The sequence below is a fragment of the Aotus nancymaae genome, unplaced genomic scaffold, assembly GCF_030222135.1.
Source record: "Aotus nancymaae isolate 86718 unplaced genomic scaffold, 86718_ANA_hifiasm-v0.15.2.pri h1tg000059l, whole genome shotgun sequence".
Taxonomy (NCBI): domain Eukaryota; kingdom Metazoa; phylum Chordata; class Mammalia; order Primates; family Aotidae; genus Aotus; species Aotus nancymaae.
The window spans coordinates 12,691,669-12,707,101 of record NW_026988473.1 but is presented as its reverse complement, the minus strand read 5'-3'; the positions used below and the strand labels follow the sequence as shown (position 1 = coordinate 12,707,101).

Sequence of the window (15,433 nt, the reverse complement as noted above, 5' to 3'; positions counted from 1 at the left end):
TGATTCTGCTTCTATGAAATGAAATGTCCGGAATAGGCACGTCTATAGAGACAGAACGTAGATCTGTGGTTGCCTAGGGTAGGTGTGAGGCATGGGGTAGGGGTAGACGATTATGGCTAAGAGGTACAAGGTGTCTTTATGGGGCGATAGAAATGTTCTTAAATTGCTTGTGATGACGGTTACACAACTCTAGATATACTAAAAGCCATTGAATTGTACACTTTAAACAGGTGACTTATATAGCCCGTAAATTACATATCAATGCATCTGTTAAAAAATAAAATAAACCAAGTTCTTCTTTGTACACCTGCTTGAGGCAAGGGCAGTTTCCAAGCCCCTACATTCCCAACAGTATGAATCACAGAAGGAAAACAAAAACAAAAACAGGACCTCTGGAGGCTGAAGGCAGGAGAGGTGTGTTGCACTGTGACCCTCGGTGCCCGCAGAGCTTCAGTGCCGGCAGCAGCTCATCGGCAGTGGCCAGCATGGCCAGGCCCACTGAAGCTGGAGGATACACTGTAACAGGCTGACATCATGTCCCAAGCGGCTCTACTAGCACCAAGTATAGCTATAAGGCCCGGTGGGGCATAAACTCTGCCAGGTCACACATGGGCTCCAGACCCACAGATACCTGCAAAGCCACAGGGGCAGAGCTGTCAAAGGCCTTAGAGTCCCACCCTTCCATAAGTTGCTCCGGATGTGGAACATGGTATCAAAGGAGACTATTTTGGAGCTTTAAGATTTAATAACTGACCTGCTAAGTTTCAGACTTGTGTGGGGCCTACTGCCCCTTTCTTTTGGCTGATTTCTCCCTTTTGGAATGGGAATATTTACCCAATGCTGGTACCACCATTGTATCTTGAAAGTAAATAACTTGTTTTGATTTTATAGGTTGATAGGTAGGACTGAGCCTCAGTTGAAACTTAAGACTTTGGACTTGATGCTGGAACAAGTTAAGACTTTAGAAGACTGTTGTGAAGGGATGATCGTATCTTGCAATGTGAGAAGAACATGAGATTTAGAGGGCCAGGGACAGAATTATATGGTTTGGATGTCTGTCACCTCCAAATCTCATGTTGAAATGTGACCTCCATTGTTGGAGATGGTGCCTGGTGGGAAGCAATTGGATTATGAGGGTGAATTCTTCATGAAATTTCCTTGGTAATGAGTGAGCTGTCTCTCAGTTAGCTCATACAAGATCTGATTGTTTATTGTTCTTCTCTCTCTCTCTCTTGCTTTTGCTGTGTGACGCACCTGCTCCCCATTTGCTCTCCTCCATGATTGTAAGCTTCCTGAGGCCCTCACCAGGAGCAGATGCCAGTGCCATGCTTCCTGTGTAGCCTACAGAACCATGAGCCAATTAAACCCTTTTCTTTGTAAATTACCCAGCCCCAGGCATTTCTTTTTAGTGATGAAAGAACAGACTATATGGTAGGGAAGGATAATGCCTTTGGCAGACACATCTCTTGAGCACTATGTGCCTGGGACTGTGTTAAGCAATTTACTTGCACATGACAGAAACTGTCCTATCCAAATATTCCATGTGCCCACCTCTTCAGGAGCCTCTGGTAGGGAGGTAAAAGCCTACAGACAAAAACCATACCCTTACGAGACGATGCCTTTTGCTTTAGAGGGAATGGGGCAGACAATTTACAACTGGCCTGAAGTGAATAAGAGAAGCTCTGAAGACAGGACCAGAGGATGAGGCCAAGGCAGGGCTGTACATCAGCCAGTGGACTTACTATGGTAAAGCCACCCAGTGAGAAGGCTAAACTTACCCTCCCCAAGTCCAGCCACTTCTCACCCTGTGTTCCAGTTATTACTGCTACATAACAATTTACCCCCAAATTCAGCATCTTAAGATAACCATTTTTATTATGCACTTTTATTCTGTGGGTCAGGAACTTGGGCAGGACATGGGGTGAACAGGGTGACCAGAGGGATGACTTGTCTCTGTACCGTAATCTGGGGCCTTGAAGGCAAGGGATGATTTCATGGCTAGGGCTGTAGTTATCTTGGGCCCATTTGCTCACATGATGGGAGACTCAAAAGCTGGGATTAACAACAGTGCACCTACATGTGGCCTCTCCCTGTAGCTTGGCTTCCTCAGTGCATGGTGGCCTTGGGGTACTGAGACTTCCTACATAGTGGCCCAGTGCTCCAAGCACCAGTATTCCAGCTATTAAGGAAAAAGAATGTCAAGAAATTTGGAGGCCATGTTTTAAAGCCTTCACACCCTAGCTTCCAGGAAGTAGCCAAGCTCAAGGGCATATGCAACAGAGACTGCAGAGGATCTTCCCCATCTGGGCACCTATTTCTGGCAGAATCTCCCAGGCATAATGATAAGCAAAAGAAGACAGGTGCAAAAGAATGCATACTGTGTGGCTCCAATTATGCAGCATTTAAGGAAAGACAGAACTCATCTAAGTTCAGAATAGCAGTTACCTGCAGGTGGGGTGCAAAGGGGCACGAGGGAGGGAGCTTTCTAGGTTTCTGGCATGTTCGTTATGTTAATACACAAATGTAATCATATTTAAAAAAAATTAATCAACTTCTACACTTAAAAGTTATGCACTGACCACACTATGCATTTTCTACTTCAATAAATATTTTGTAAAGAATTATCCTCAGGAGGAGAGGAGAGGAGGGACAAAAGAAATTTATCCTACCCAGTCGGAGCACCTCACTCTCCATCCCTTCTCCTAGCCAGATTTACATGCCCTAGGAAAGCAGATTCCCAGGCCTTCCAGCTCTGGCTACTCGATGGAGTGTGGATGCAGTTCTCTCGGGGAGGAGTTTCCAGCCCCTCCTCTGCCCATCTGCCCCAACTTCCTTTGGTTTTAGAATCCAAAGGTGCTGGAAGGGCCAGGCCCATTGAGGTTTCAGTTCATACCCACCCTCATTTTATGGAGGAGGAAAGCAGGAAGGGGAGTGACCTGAATGTGTAGCCAGGGAGGCAGGTGGGGCCCAGACTCCTCTGACGGCCAAGGCAGAACTGCAGGCTTCCGGGTCTTTCTCCTCCTCTCGGCAAAGTGGAGCCCTCCGTTGCCCATAAGACTGCTTAGCGTGGGCTCTGTGCATCCATGTCTATCCAAATGGGGGGTTCTGGAAGGCAGGAAAGTTTCTCACTTGATAAGCTTCCGGGACCCACCCAACTGGGCGGGGATTTTCCACAGGGCCCAGGCAGAGGGACAATGCTAGCCACTCCTTGGGGCGTGGCTCTGATCTCAGACTCTGGGGGCTGTGGGCCTGAGAGATTTCACCCCTCCCAGAATTACCAGAAACTGGGAATGGGAAGCTGAGATGTTCCCATCCCAAGGCTCAAACCAGAAGCCAGCATCTTAAGTCCTAAAATGTGAAGCCCTGCTTTGCCCCATCCCCCTACCAACTCCTGTCTTTCACAGTCAGCTTCTATTATGGGCTGAATGATGTTCTCTCAAAATTCATATGTTGAAGTCCTAACCCCCAGTGCCACAGAATGTGACTATATTTGGAAATAGGGTCATTAAAGAGATTAAGTTAAAATGAGGCCCTCAGGATGGGCCCTAATCCAGTCTGACTGGTGTCCTTATAAGAAGAGGAAATTGGCCGGGCGCGGTGGCTCACACCTGTAATCCTCATACTTTGGGAGGCCCAGGTGGGGAGATCACCTGAGGTCAAGGGTTCAAGACCAGCCTGGCCATCATGGTGAAACCCCATCTTTAAAAAAAAAAAAAAAAAAAAAAGTTTAAAAAAAAACAAAGAGGAAATTTGGACACACAGACACACCATGGATGTGCAAAGGAAAGACCATGGGAGGGCAGGCCAAGAAGGCAGCCAACTGAAAGCCAAGGAGAGAGACCTCAGAGGAAACCAGACCTGCCGACACCTTGCTCTTGGACATCCAGCCTCCAGAACCAGAAGAGAATCAATTTCTGTAGTTTATGTCTGTGGCATTTTGTTACAGTAGCCCTAGCAAACTACATAACTCCCATTTCCTAAGTGTCACACACGTTGACACCTGCCTGGGATGCCACTCCTTCCCTCCTCCCCTGACCCTCTGAAAAACACCAGTTTCCAGGGCCTTCCCTGCCCATTGCTCCATGACATGTCTCTTGAAGCCCGGAGTCAGTGAACTGTGCTATAGAGTCTTAAATTGTGCACATGTAACCATTATCATCTCTATGACGTCATATTTTAGTTTATCTTCTCGCCAGACTTTGTCCCTGGAGATAGGGCTATTCCTGATTTATTTCCACCTTCCCAGTGTGAATAACAAATGGTTTGATAAAATGTCTGCTGGATTGAATTGAACTGGAGAATTTGCTGAGTGATTCAGCATCCCCTAGCAGGGTCTCTGGCTCTCAGACCCCACACTTCCCCTTCCCTGCATCCACCTTGCACCCTGCACAAATGCCAAGAAAAGCTTTAAGGTCAAAAGAATTAGCACTGTCTTAGAAATTGTATACAGGTGGGTCAGATGGTTCTCACTTAAAATGGTTCAGCATACAGTTTTCTGACTTTAAGATGGTGTGAAAGTAATACACATTCATTAGAAACCATTCGTCAAATTTTGAATTCTGATCTTTGCCCAGGCTAGCAATGAGTGGAAATATGCTCTCCTGCGATGCTGGCAGCAGGAATGAGCTGCAGCCACTCAGCCACACTGTCACGAGAGTGACCAACCAGTGCTCTACAGCATACTGCCTTGCCAGATGATTTTGCCCACCTGCAGGCTAATGCTAGTGTCAGCACATTCAAGGTAGGCTGAGCTAAGCCGTGATGTCCAGTAGGTTCAGTGTATTAAACGCATTTTTAACTTACGATATTTTCAACTTACAATGGGGTCACTGGGCACTAAGCCCCCATCATCAGTCAGGGAGCAACTGTGTTATAAAACAAAAGACTGAGGGAGGGCAATGTTTAAAACCTGGAGACATGGGTTGCTCATGATAACAATGTAGGATGCCAGGGGCTGAACATAGCAAACTGAAGGGAGGGGAGATCCCTTCTCACCTATCCAGCACCTCAAAGCTTGAGTCAATAGCTCCTTCCTATGCTGGGTGAAATCAGCCCTGAGCTGTCTGTGAATCAGAGGCTCTGTGTGTGTGTGTGTGTGTGTGTGTGCGTGTGTGTGTTGGAGAGGGTCCGGGGAAGGGACATATGTGTGCATCCTGAGGTAGATAAACCCTTAAACTCACTTGTGTGGTGAAGCAGGGCTGGAGGCTTCTAGAACCCTAGGGAGGGCATAGCCTCTGACTTTCAGACAGACCTGGTTAGAAGTCTCACTCCTTTGCTGCCAGCTGATAAAGGAGCCAGATGAAAGGGCCTGGCATAGCTTCTGGCCTTTGGAGGATGCCCTTTATCTGTAGGATGCTACTCTTCTCCTGATGTCCTTCTTGCCCTAGTGCTGAGCCCAAAGCACATAAGGCATCCTGGTCGGGAACAGGCTGTCTGGGGTTAACAAGAGAAAGGCAGCTGTTTCCCGAAAACAAAGGGCTGGGTCAATAAATCTGCCAAGGCAGCCATTGATCAGTGAGGGCAAAGGCTCCCGCCGCCGGGAGCAGCCAGCCAGTTTCTCTGAAACGTCTAGAACAGAGCCATCCAGGAAAGTAAGGCTGAGGCTTGAAAGGCCCTTAGGCAGGCCTGTCCTAGGGTCAATATCCTCAGAGCACAGGGTCCCTCTCCTTCCCCACAGGACTCTCCAGGATCAGACTCAGAGTCTCACAGAATCACAGAGCTAGAAAGGATCCAAGCATTCTCTAATTCAGTTTTTTATCCAGAGTCCATGTTAAGAATTCAGCCATCTATGAACCTGGATAGGTCGGGGGAAAAGCTTCACTAATCTATAACTGAAATTTGGCATTTCTTTCTATCATGAACCTAAGCAACAAACTACAGTACAATTAGGAGAGCTTAAGACTTTGTCACCAAGAGTCATGACAGGTATTTTTATAGCTCAGTATAGGCATTCCAGAATTCTCAAAACATTGTTTATTATTGCTTCCTCAAAACTGTAGTAATGATTGGGCCCACCACCAGATCTTGTTTAATGCCATTAATAAATAAGCATTTTTATTGCTATATCACAACTTTTTTTTTACTTTGACAACTGTACTTTGTTACCATTAGTTAACTTTGTTATTCTATGTATTTTATATCATAAGCCTTCAAAAGTGTCCATGACACAGAAACTAATAAGAATTCCTACTGGGCTTTAACCTTCGCTGTAGATGGAGAAACCAAGGTCCAAGACAAACAGTGCTGCTTCTGGATGGATGGATAGATGGATGGATGGATGGGCAGACGGGTGGATGGATGGATGGATGGATGGATGGACAGAGGGATGGATGGACGGATGGATGGATGGACGGATGGATGGATAGATGGTACACAGATGGTGAATGGATTAATGGATAGAAATGTAAATGATAAATAGCACAGTAACAGCAATAATAACCCTCACGGACTGCTTACCCTGAGCCAGGCATTATTTTAAACAATTTAATTCTCACAACAGCCCTATGACAAAGATAATATTACTGTCTCCATTGAACAGATAAGAAAACTGAGATATAAAGTTGAGAAGTGACTTAGACAAGGCTACAGAGCCAGTAAGGGGAAGAGCTATGTATGATTCGAACCCCCGAGCATGCACTCTGAACCTCTCTTCTCTATGACTGCTCTGAAGCAGTCTGGTGAAGTCTGGTTTAGTGCTGAGCTCTGGGATCATAAACCAAGGACTGAATTCCAGTTCTAGCCACTTGCAAGATGGTGACTCTGGGGAACTGATTTCACTTCTGCAAATCAGAGTTTTCATCCATAACAGGAAGACAGTAGTATCACCTCCATCACAGGGTCATCTGTAGATGAATACGTAAGGGAAAGCACATAGCACAGTGCCCAGTACATAGTATGGCTAGATAATTTGGTTTTTTAATTTTTTTAAATTTATTTTTGAGACAGAGTCTTGTTCTGTGACCCAGGCTGAAGTGCAGTGGCACAATCTTGGTTCACCGCAACCTCTGCCTCCTGAGTTCAAGCGATGCTCCTGCCTCAGCCTCCCAAGCAGCTGGGATTACAGGCATACGCCACCATACCCAGCTAAATTTTTTGTATTTTTTAGTAGAGACGGGGTTTCATCATATTGGCCAGGCTGGTCTCAAACTCCTGAACTTGTGATCCACCTGCCTCAGCCTCCCAAAGTGCTGGGATTACAGGTGTGAGCCACATTTCCCGGCTGATAATTTTGTTTTTCACGAATGACAAGACCAAGGCATAGACCCATTTAGAACGGTGATATGTGTCTCTGTGCTAAAACTGCCAGAAATAAGAAAATAAAAGTAACAAGGCTGGAAACCAGATCCCAGCTCCTGGCAAAATTGAAGGGTGTCAACAATTAAGTTGAGGCCGGGCGCGGTGGCTCACGCCTGTAATCCCAGTGCTTTGGGAGGCCGAGGCAGGTGGATCACTTGAGGATCCCAGCACTTTGGGAGGCCGAGGCAGGTGGATCACTTGAGGTCAGGAGTTGGAGACAGGCCTAGCCAACACAGCAAAACCCTGTCTCTACTAAAAATACAAAAACTGACTGGGCGTGGTGGTGGGCACCTGTAATTACAGCTATTAGGGAGGCTGAGGCATGAGAATTGCTTGAACCCGGGAGGTGGAGGTTGCAGTAAGCCGAGATCGCGCCACTATACTCTAGCCTGGGCGATGGGGCAAGACTCCGTCTCAAAACAAAACAAAAAATAGAATTAACAAGTTGACTTTCAAACTGCAAGAGCCAAAAAACGAGAAAAAGAAAAAGAATGAACAAGTACCCAGTGCAATTTTGCTTTCAGGATGGTGTAGATAAACGGACAGATTTAGACTGAAGTAAATACATGAAAATTCTAGTAATCAGTGATTTCTTCTGAAGAGTATGGTATGGAATGGGAGGGAAAGAATAACTTTGCAGTGGAGAAATTCAACAAGCACTACCTCAGCCAGCTGGCCAAGGTTAAAGCCACCAGTGATAAATCACGTCGCTAGCACACACCTTTGATATGACAGATGTATCATAGATAGATGGCACTTTACCTCTACCTCCCAAAAACTCACATACCCAGTACAACCACAAGAAAAGTATCAGACAGACTCAAATGGAAGGACATCCTACAAAAAAAACCTACCGAAACATTTCAAAAGCCATCAAGGTCTTCAAAAAACAAGGCTGAGAAACTGTCCCAATGGAGAGGAACCTAAAGAGACATGATGACTAAATGTATTGTAGTATCCTGAATAGGATTCTGGAACAGAAATAGGACATGAGGTAGAAAGTAAGGAAATGTGAATAACGTACGGACTGTGGTTAACAATACTGTATGGATATGCTTCATTTACTAAATGCACCATACTAATGTAAGCTATTAACATCAGGGGAAGAAAGGCAGCGGCGAGGGGCGGAGGTGAATTACAGGAGAAGTCCATACCATCATTTCAGCTTTTCTGAAAATCTAAGTCTATTCTAAAAAAAGACTATTCTCTTTCAAAATGCTAGTAGTACATCTGGTGGTGAGATTACAGGCAATTTCTTTTGTTTGTATATTTTTAATTTTTCTTCTTTTTGAGACAGGGTCTCTCTGTGTTGCCAAGGCTGGAGTGCAGGGGCTATTTACAGGCTTGATCATAGGAAACTACAGCCTCCAACTCCTGGGCTCAAGCAAGTAGACTGAGTCTGTAGCTGGGTCTGTATTTTTCAAATGGTCTATGATGAATACACACTGCTTTTGACATCGGCAAAAAAAAATTCAATAAACAATACTTTTAAAAAATGAATGGATATTGGGCTCTTCGATGACAGTACTATACACATAAAAGTATAATTAGAGCCGTCCTTGAGCAGCGATTAAAACCCCACTTTATTGGCTGGGCGTGGTGATTCATGCCTTAATCCCAGCACTTTGGGAGGCCGAGGTGGGTGGATCACTTGAAGTCAGGAGTTCAAGACCAGCCTGGCCAATATGGTGAAACCCCGTCTCTACTAAAAATACAAAAATTGCCAGGCGTGTTGGCAGTCGCCTGTAATCCCACCTACTCTGGAGGCTGAGGCAGAAGAATCACTAGAACTGGGGAGGCAGAGCTTGCAGTGAGCAGAGACGCTGCATTGCACTCCAGCCTAGGCAAAAGGAACAAAACCCTGTCTCAAAAACAAACAAACAAACAAAAAACCCACTTTATCACTCTGTGCCCAGATGGCTCCGGCCACCAGGGCCCGGCACTCCCGCCGAGGGAGGGTGGTGTGCTTCTGAACCTGCCAGTACTTTTTCTGTCTATGAAGCACTTGCTGGGAGGGGAGGGATGAGGAGCAGCTGCCGCAGAGGTCAAAGGGCTGACCCAGGTGAGCTTACACTGCTGGCTCAAGAGGCCCCAGGCAAATCAGCCCCAGGCAAATCTCATCCATCAGCTTCCAGGCCAAGCCTCAGCCTTCCTCGGGTCATCAGCCTGGGAGGCAGGAGGACTGCAAATGGTCCTCAGTTCTCACCATACGAACAAAAGACAAGACGAGATGCACCAGGAATGTATGCTTTGTCCCAGGCACTTTATCCTTCACCCAGACCTCAATCAGTCCCATCAAGCAGATTCTTTATTTTCGTACTTCTTTTAAAGCTCAGCCTCAGAGAGGGTCCGCAGCTCACAAGAGTCAGAAGCAGGATATAAACTGATCTATTCACTCTGGAGCTGCCCACGAGAAGGACGCCTGTCTCCAACCGTCTGGGGACGTGTTGTGACCACAGCAGATGGCTGGACTACATTGAGGATGCTGGAGAAAGGAAGTGTCCAGCAGTGGGCAGCAACCTTCAGACCTCCTGTGACACCAACCACTACCACCCCAGTGCTGAGGGCTCTATGGACAATGGCCAGCTTGTTCTGGGGCCCAAACACCAGTTTCAGCTCCTGGATCCTGGGAAACGTGGGAGACCACCAGGGACTGCTCCCTGGGCTCCGCTCCTGTTCCATTCCCAAGGGCATCCTCCATCATCCTGGTATCCAATTCCCTCCCCTTGCTGAGGGCCTCCTCCAAAGCAGGAGCCGGGAGAGAGATGGTGCTGAGACATTTCTCACTGTAACTGCATTGGGACCAGACTCTTTCTCTCTCTGAGAGGTAACAATAAGAACCCCTGGGAGGAACAACAACTCGGCTTTCTGACACAGGTAGCCTTCTTTTTTTTCTTTTTCTTTGAGGCAGAGTCTAGCTCTGTCACCCAACCTGGAGCGCAATGGCATGATCTTGTCTCACTGCAACCTCTGCCTCAAGTGATTCTCTCACCTCAGCCCCTGGAAGCTGAGATTACAGGCGCACATCACCACGCCCAGCTAATTTTTGTATTTTCAGTAGAGATGGGGTTTCACCATGTTGGCCAGGCTGGTCTCGAACTCCTGACCTCAGGTGATCCGCCCACTTCGGCTCCCAAGGTGCTGGGATTATAGGCATGAGCCACTGAGCCCAGCCACAAGTAGCCTCTTTAAAAGGCTTTTTAAAATATATATACACTGAGATGTTGGCTTCTAAGTGGTCGCCTGAAAGGCTGTCCAGTTACTCCAGTGACTTCTCCAGAGCTCATTCAACTCTTCAGAAATTGCCTTCAGGGCAACCTTTGACCAAAATTGGTCAATCTGCTTGATTGTCCAAAGTATTCCCCAATACGGGTAGCCAAAGAACTTTCAGCTATTTCCAAAATCCAAATCCAGGTTCAAAAGACCAAGACCTGCCCCTCTGAGGCAGCTCGAGAACCCCGGGCATCATCTGAGAAAGGGCTGCATGGCAGGCATAATGTTACTTTCTCAGTTGTGTTATTTGTCAGACACCTGCCTTTAGCATCAAAGCTTGTATGTGTTGGCTTCCTCTCTCCCTGACTCCCAACAAAGGCCCTGGATCACTCCCCAGACAGTGGCAGTGTGGGACACCTTCCTCTGACCTCCCCAGAAGCATGGCCCCCTGCCTCTTCTCCCATCAGCCCAGGTTCTATTTGTTCCTCTAATGTCTTAAGTGTTTCGCTTGGGCTTCTGCCAGTCCTACTCCTATGGAGAGGAGGGAGTGGGAAGAATGGTACAAAGCTCGTGCCACTCAGTTCTGCTGAGCCCTGGGCAGACTGGCAGTTCTGCCTGGCCCAGACCCACCTGAGGGTGCAGCCAGGCACCTACTTGAGGTCCACAGCCCTTCTTTACCCTCCACTGCAGGGGCTTCACACAATGCAGATTCCTGGGCATACTTCCTGGGTTGGAATCCTGGGGTGAGACTCAAGAATGTGCATTTTTAATAAGCACCTCAGGAGATTGTGATGCATAACAAAGATTAAAAGCCATTGTTCCAGAAAGCCAATGATAGGGACTCAGGCTGGCTTGTGAAATCGTGTATATGCACATTTTTCTAGAGTCCACAGTTGTCAAATTCTCAAAATAGGTCAATAGACCCCATAACACTTTAAAATTGTTTTTGAAAAACAGGCCCAGTGTGGGCTCACAGCCTATACATCTAGCACTTTGGGAGGTCGAGGCAGGAGGATAGCTTGAGGCCAGAAGTTTAAGACCAGCCTGGGCAACATAACAAGACCCCATCTCTACAGATAATTAAAAAAATAACTTAGCTGGGCATGGTGACACACACCTGTTGTCCCAGCTACTCAAGAGGCTGAGGCTTGAGGATCACTTGAACCCAGGAGCTTGAGGCTACAGTAAGCCAGGATTATGCCACAGAACTCCAGCCTGGGTGACAGAGCAAGACCCTGTCTCTAAAAAAAATTAAAAATTAAAGGCTAAGAAGCATTAGTAAATGAGAGAATTCCTAAGTTCATTGTAGCTCTGACCTGCTACAACTTGGTGACCCTATCCAGGCCCCCATCAAGGCAAGCCTGCAGGATGACCTCCTTTTACCAAACCTCAGGGAAAGACAATGCTGGTCCTGAAAAAGGTTGGCAAGTCTGGGGAGACAAGGATGACACAGCACTAGGCTGAGGGACAACAGGATGCCAATGGCCACAGGCTTGGGTGAGAAATGACACAGCCCTGGGGAAATTCTAGAATACCTGGCTGAAAGGACCCTTAGATATCAATGAAGGCAAACCCCTGGCAAGAGGGGTAAATGTTTACCAATATCAGGTCCCCTCTCTCTGGCCGCATAGCTAAACTACATTTCTCACTCCCCTGCAGTTGGCGGATGTCATGAGTTAAATTCTGCCCAGTGGAATGTGAGGTCTCTGCTATGGTCTACATGTTTGTGTCTCCCCGAAATTCACATATTGAAGTCCTAGCCCCTGAGGTGGTAAGTTTAGGAAGTGGAGCCTTTTGGGAGGTAATTAGTTCATGAAGGTAGAACCCTCATGCATGGGACTGGTGTCCTCATAAGAGATCCCAGAGAGCTCCCTTGCCATTTCCACCATATGAAGACAGGGAGAAGGAACTATCTGTAAACCAGGATGGGCGGTATGGCTTGGCGCGGTGTCCCCACCCAGATTTCATCTTGAATTGTACTCCCATAATTCCCACGTGTTGTAAAAGGGACCTGGTGGGAGGTAATAGCATCATGGGGACAGTTTCTCCCATACTCGTGACAGTGAGTAAGTCTCAAGAGATCTGATGGTTTTGATAAAGGGAAACCCGTTTTGCTTCTCATTCTCTTCTTTTATCTGCCTCCATGTGAGATGTGACTTTCACCTTCTGCCATGATTGTGAAGTCTCCCAAGCCACAGGGAACTGTAGGTCCAATAAACCTCTTTTGTAAATTGCCCAGTCTCAGGTATGTCTGTATCAGCAGCATGAAAACACACTAACACAATGGTTCATACAAAAACGCAGAACCAGACATCAAATCTGCCAGTTCCTTGATCTTGGACCTCCAAGCCTTCAGAACTATGCGAAATAAATGTTTGTTGTGTGTAAGCCACCCAGTTGATGGTATTTTGTTACCACAGCAGCCCAAATGGACTAACAACAGAAAATGTGTACCCAGAACTAGGGCGCTGCTATAACAAATACCCAAAATGCGGCAGAGGCTTCAGAATTGGGTAATGAGTAGAAGCTGGAAGAATTTTGAGATGAATGCAAGAAAAAAAAATCTACATTGCCATAAACAGGCTATTAAGGTGATTCTGATAAGGGCTCAGAAAAGGGGTGCTACAGAGACAGCCTCAATTTTCTTGGAGATTACCCAAGTGGTCATGATCAGAATGTTGGTAGAAATACAGATGGTAAAGGCTGTTCTGATGAGGTCTTAAATGAGAATGAGGAACATCTTATTGAAAACTGGAGGAGAGATGACCCTTGTTATAAAGTGGCAAAGACATTTAGCTTTTGTTCACGTCCTAGCGTTTTGTGGAAGGTAGAACTTGTGAGCAATGAAATAGGATATTTGGCTGAAGAAATGTCTAAGCTTACGGTAAAGTGCAAGGAGACAAACTTTAAGGATGGAATTTTTCATCAAAAGGCAAGCAGAACTTAAAGATTAGGAAACTTCTCAGCCTATCCGTATTGTAAAAAATGAGAGTGTGTTCGGTCATTTGCTACAGAGACTAGCATGGACCAGACATGTCCTAGTTATCAAGACAACAGAAAAATGGCCCCAAAGGCATTTCAGAGATTATGCGGGCTGCCCCTTCCATCACAGGCCTAGAGTGCCAGGGACAGAATGATTTCAAAGGAGGAGCCACAGGCCCCCACAGATCCTTAGTGCTCACTCAAGGCTCTGCATCACCTCAAGGCTCTGCTCCCTGCATTTCACTGTGGCCCTCACCATCCCAGGTCCAGCTCCAGTGGGCCCAGATGCAGTGGAGGCCAGTGGCCACCCTCCTTCCACCCCTAAAGGACACACGTGGTAAATTTCGGTGGCATCTGCATGGTGCCATCTTAGCCAGTGCACAGAGTATACGTGCCGTGGGGGCATGGTTACCTTCACCTAGATGTCAAAGGATGCCCCAGAGAACCTTAGGGGCCAGGCAGAGAACCACTGCAGGGGCAGGAAAGCCCTGAGTAGGGCAATGTCTAGGGGAGCCATAGAGGTGGGCTACCCTACGACCCAGACCAATGGGGCCACCTGTGTGTGACCCCAGCCCAAGATAGCTACAGGTGCACAACCCAGGTACAGAGCCTCCACAGAAAACAGGACCACAACACAGAACTGCCACGGAGGCAGGACCACTACCCCAGTGGGTCCGGAAGACAGGATCTCTACCCCTGTGGACTTAGAGGGCAGAGCCTCAAGTCAAAGATGACTTTGTCCAGCCTTCAAGTTTTGCACTTGCTTGGGATCTGTTACCCCTTCCTTCTTGCCTATTTCTCCCTTTTGGAATGAGAGCGTCTATCCTATGCCTACCCCACCAGTGTATTTTGGAAGCACATGACATATTTCACAGCTGGAGAACATTTTGCCTCAGGATGAATTATGCTTTGAGTCTCATCCATATCTGACTTAATTTTTTTTTTTTTGAGTTGAAGTCTTGCTCTGTCACCCAGGCTAGAGTGCAGTGGTACAATCTCAACTCACTATAACCTCCACCTCCCAGGTTCAAGCGATTCTCGTGCCTCAGCCTCCCGAGTAGCTGGCACTACAGACAAACATCACCACACCTTTTTTTTTGGTGGTGTGGGGCGGTATTTTTAGTAGAGATGGGGTTTCACCATGTTGGCCAGGCTGGCCTTGAACTCCTGACCTCAAGTGATCTGCCTGCCTTGGCCTCCCAAAGTGCTGGGATTACAGGTGTGAGCCACCACACCTGGCATTAGACAATATTTAGATGAGATTTTAAGACGGGTAGAAAACTATGGTCTGAATGTTTGTACCCAACATTTGTTAAATGTTGTTAAATTCCTAACCTTCAAGATGATACTAGGAAGAGAGGCGTTTTCTGAGTACAGTGGCTCAGGCCTATAATCCCAGCACTTCGGGAGGCCGAGGCAGGCAGATCGCCTGAGGTCAGGAGTTCAAGATCAACCTGGCCAACACGGTGAAACCCTGTCTCTATTAAAAATACAAAAATTAGTGGGTCATGGTGGTGGGTGCCTGTAATCCCACATACTAGGGAAGCTGAGGCAGGAAAATCACTTGAACCTGGGAGGCAGAGGTTGCACTGAGACAAGATCACACCACTGCACACCAGCCTGGGTGACAGAGCAAGACTCCATCTCAAAAAAAAAAAAAAATTGGGAGATGTTTAAGTTATGAGGTTGGAGGTCTCACAAATAGGATTAGTGCCTTTATAAAAGAGGCCACAGAGAGCTCCCTTGTCCCTTCTACGTGTGAGGATGCAGCAAGAAGGCACCATCTATGAACCAGAAAATAGGTCCTTACCAGACACTGAATCTGTCAGTGCTTTGATCTTGAGCTTCTTGGCCTCCAGAACTGTGAGAAATAAATGTCTGTTGTTTATAAGCCATCCAAGGCTACAGTATTTTGTTACAGCAGCCTGAATGGACTCAGAGT

General features: G+C 46.9%; 1 long non-coding RNA gene across 1 annotated transcript in view; it reads right to left on the bottom strand.

Annotated features, from left to right (window-relative positions):
• The window catches only part of LOC105733838 (uncharacterized), a 32,706-nt gene extending 29,611 nt beyond the window's left edge, over nt 1-3,095 (bottom strand). The window contains exon 1 of the long non-coding RNA XR_010338398.1: nt 2,937-3,095. This is a non-coding gene — a long non-coding RNA (uncharacterized LOC105733838). The remainder of the gene's footprint in view (nt 1-2,936) is intronic.
• Between the last annotated feature and the right edge of the window lie 12,338 nt (nt 3,096-15,433).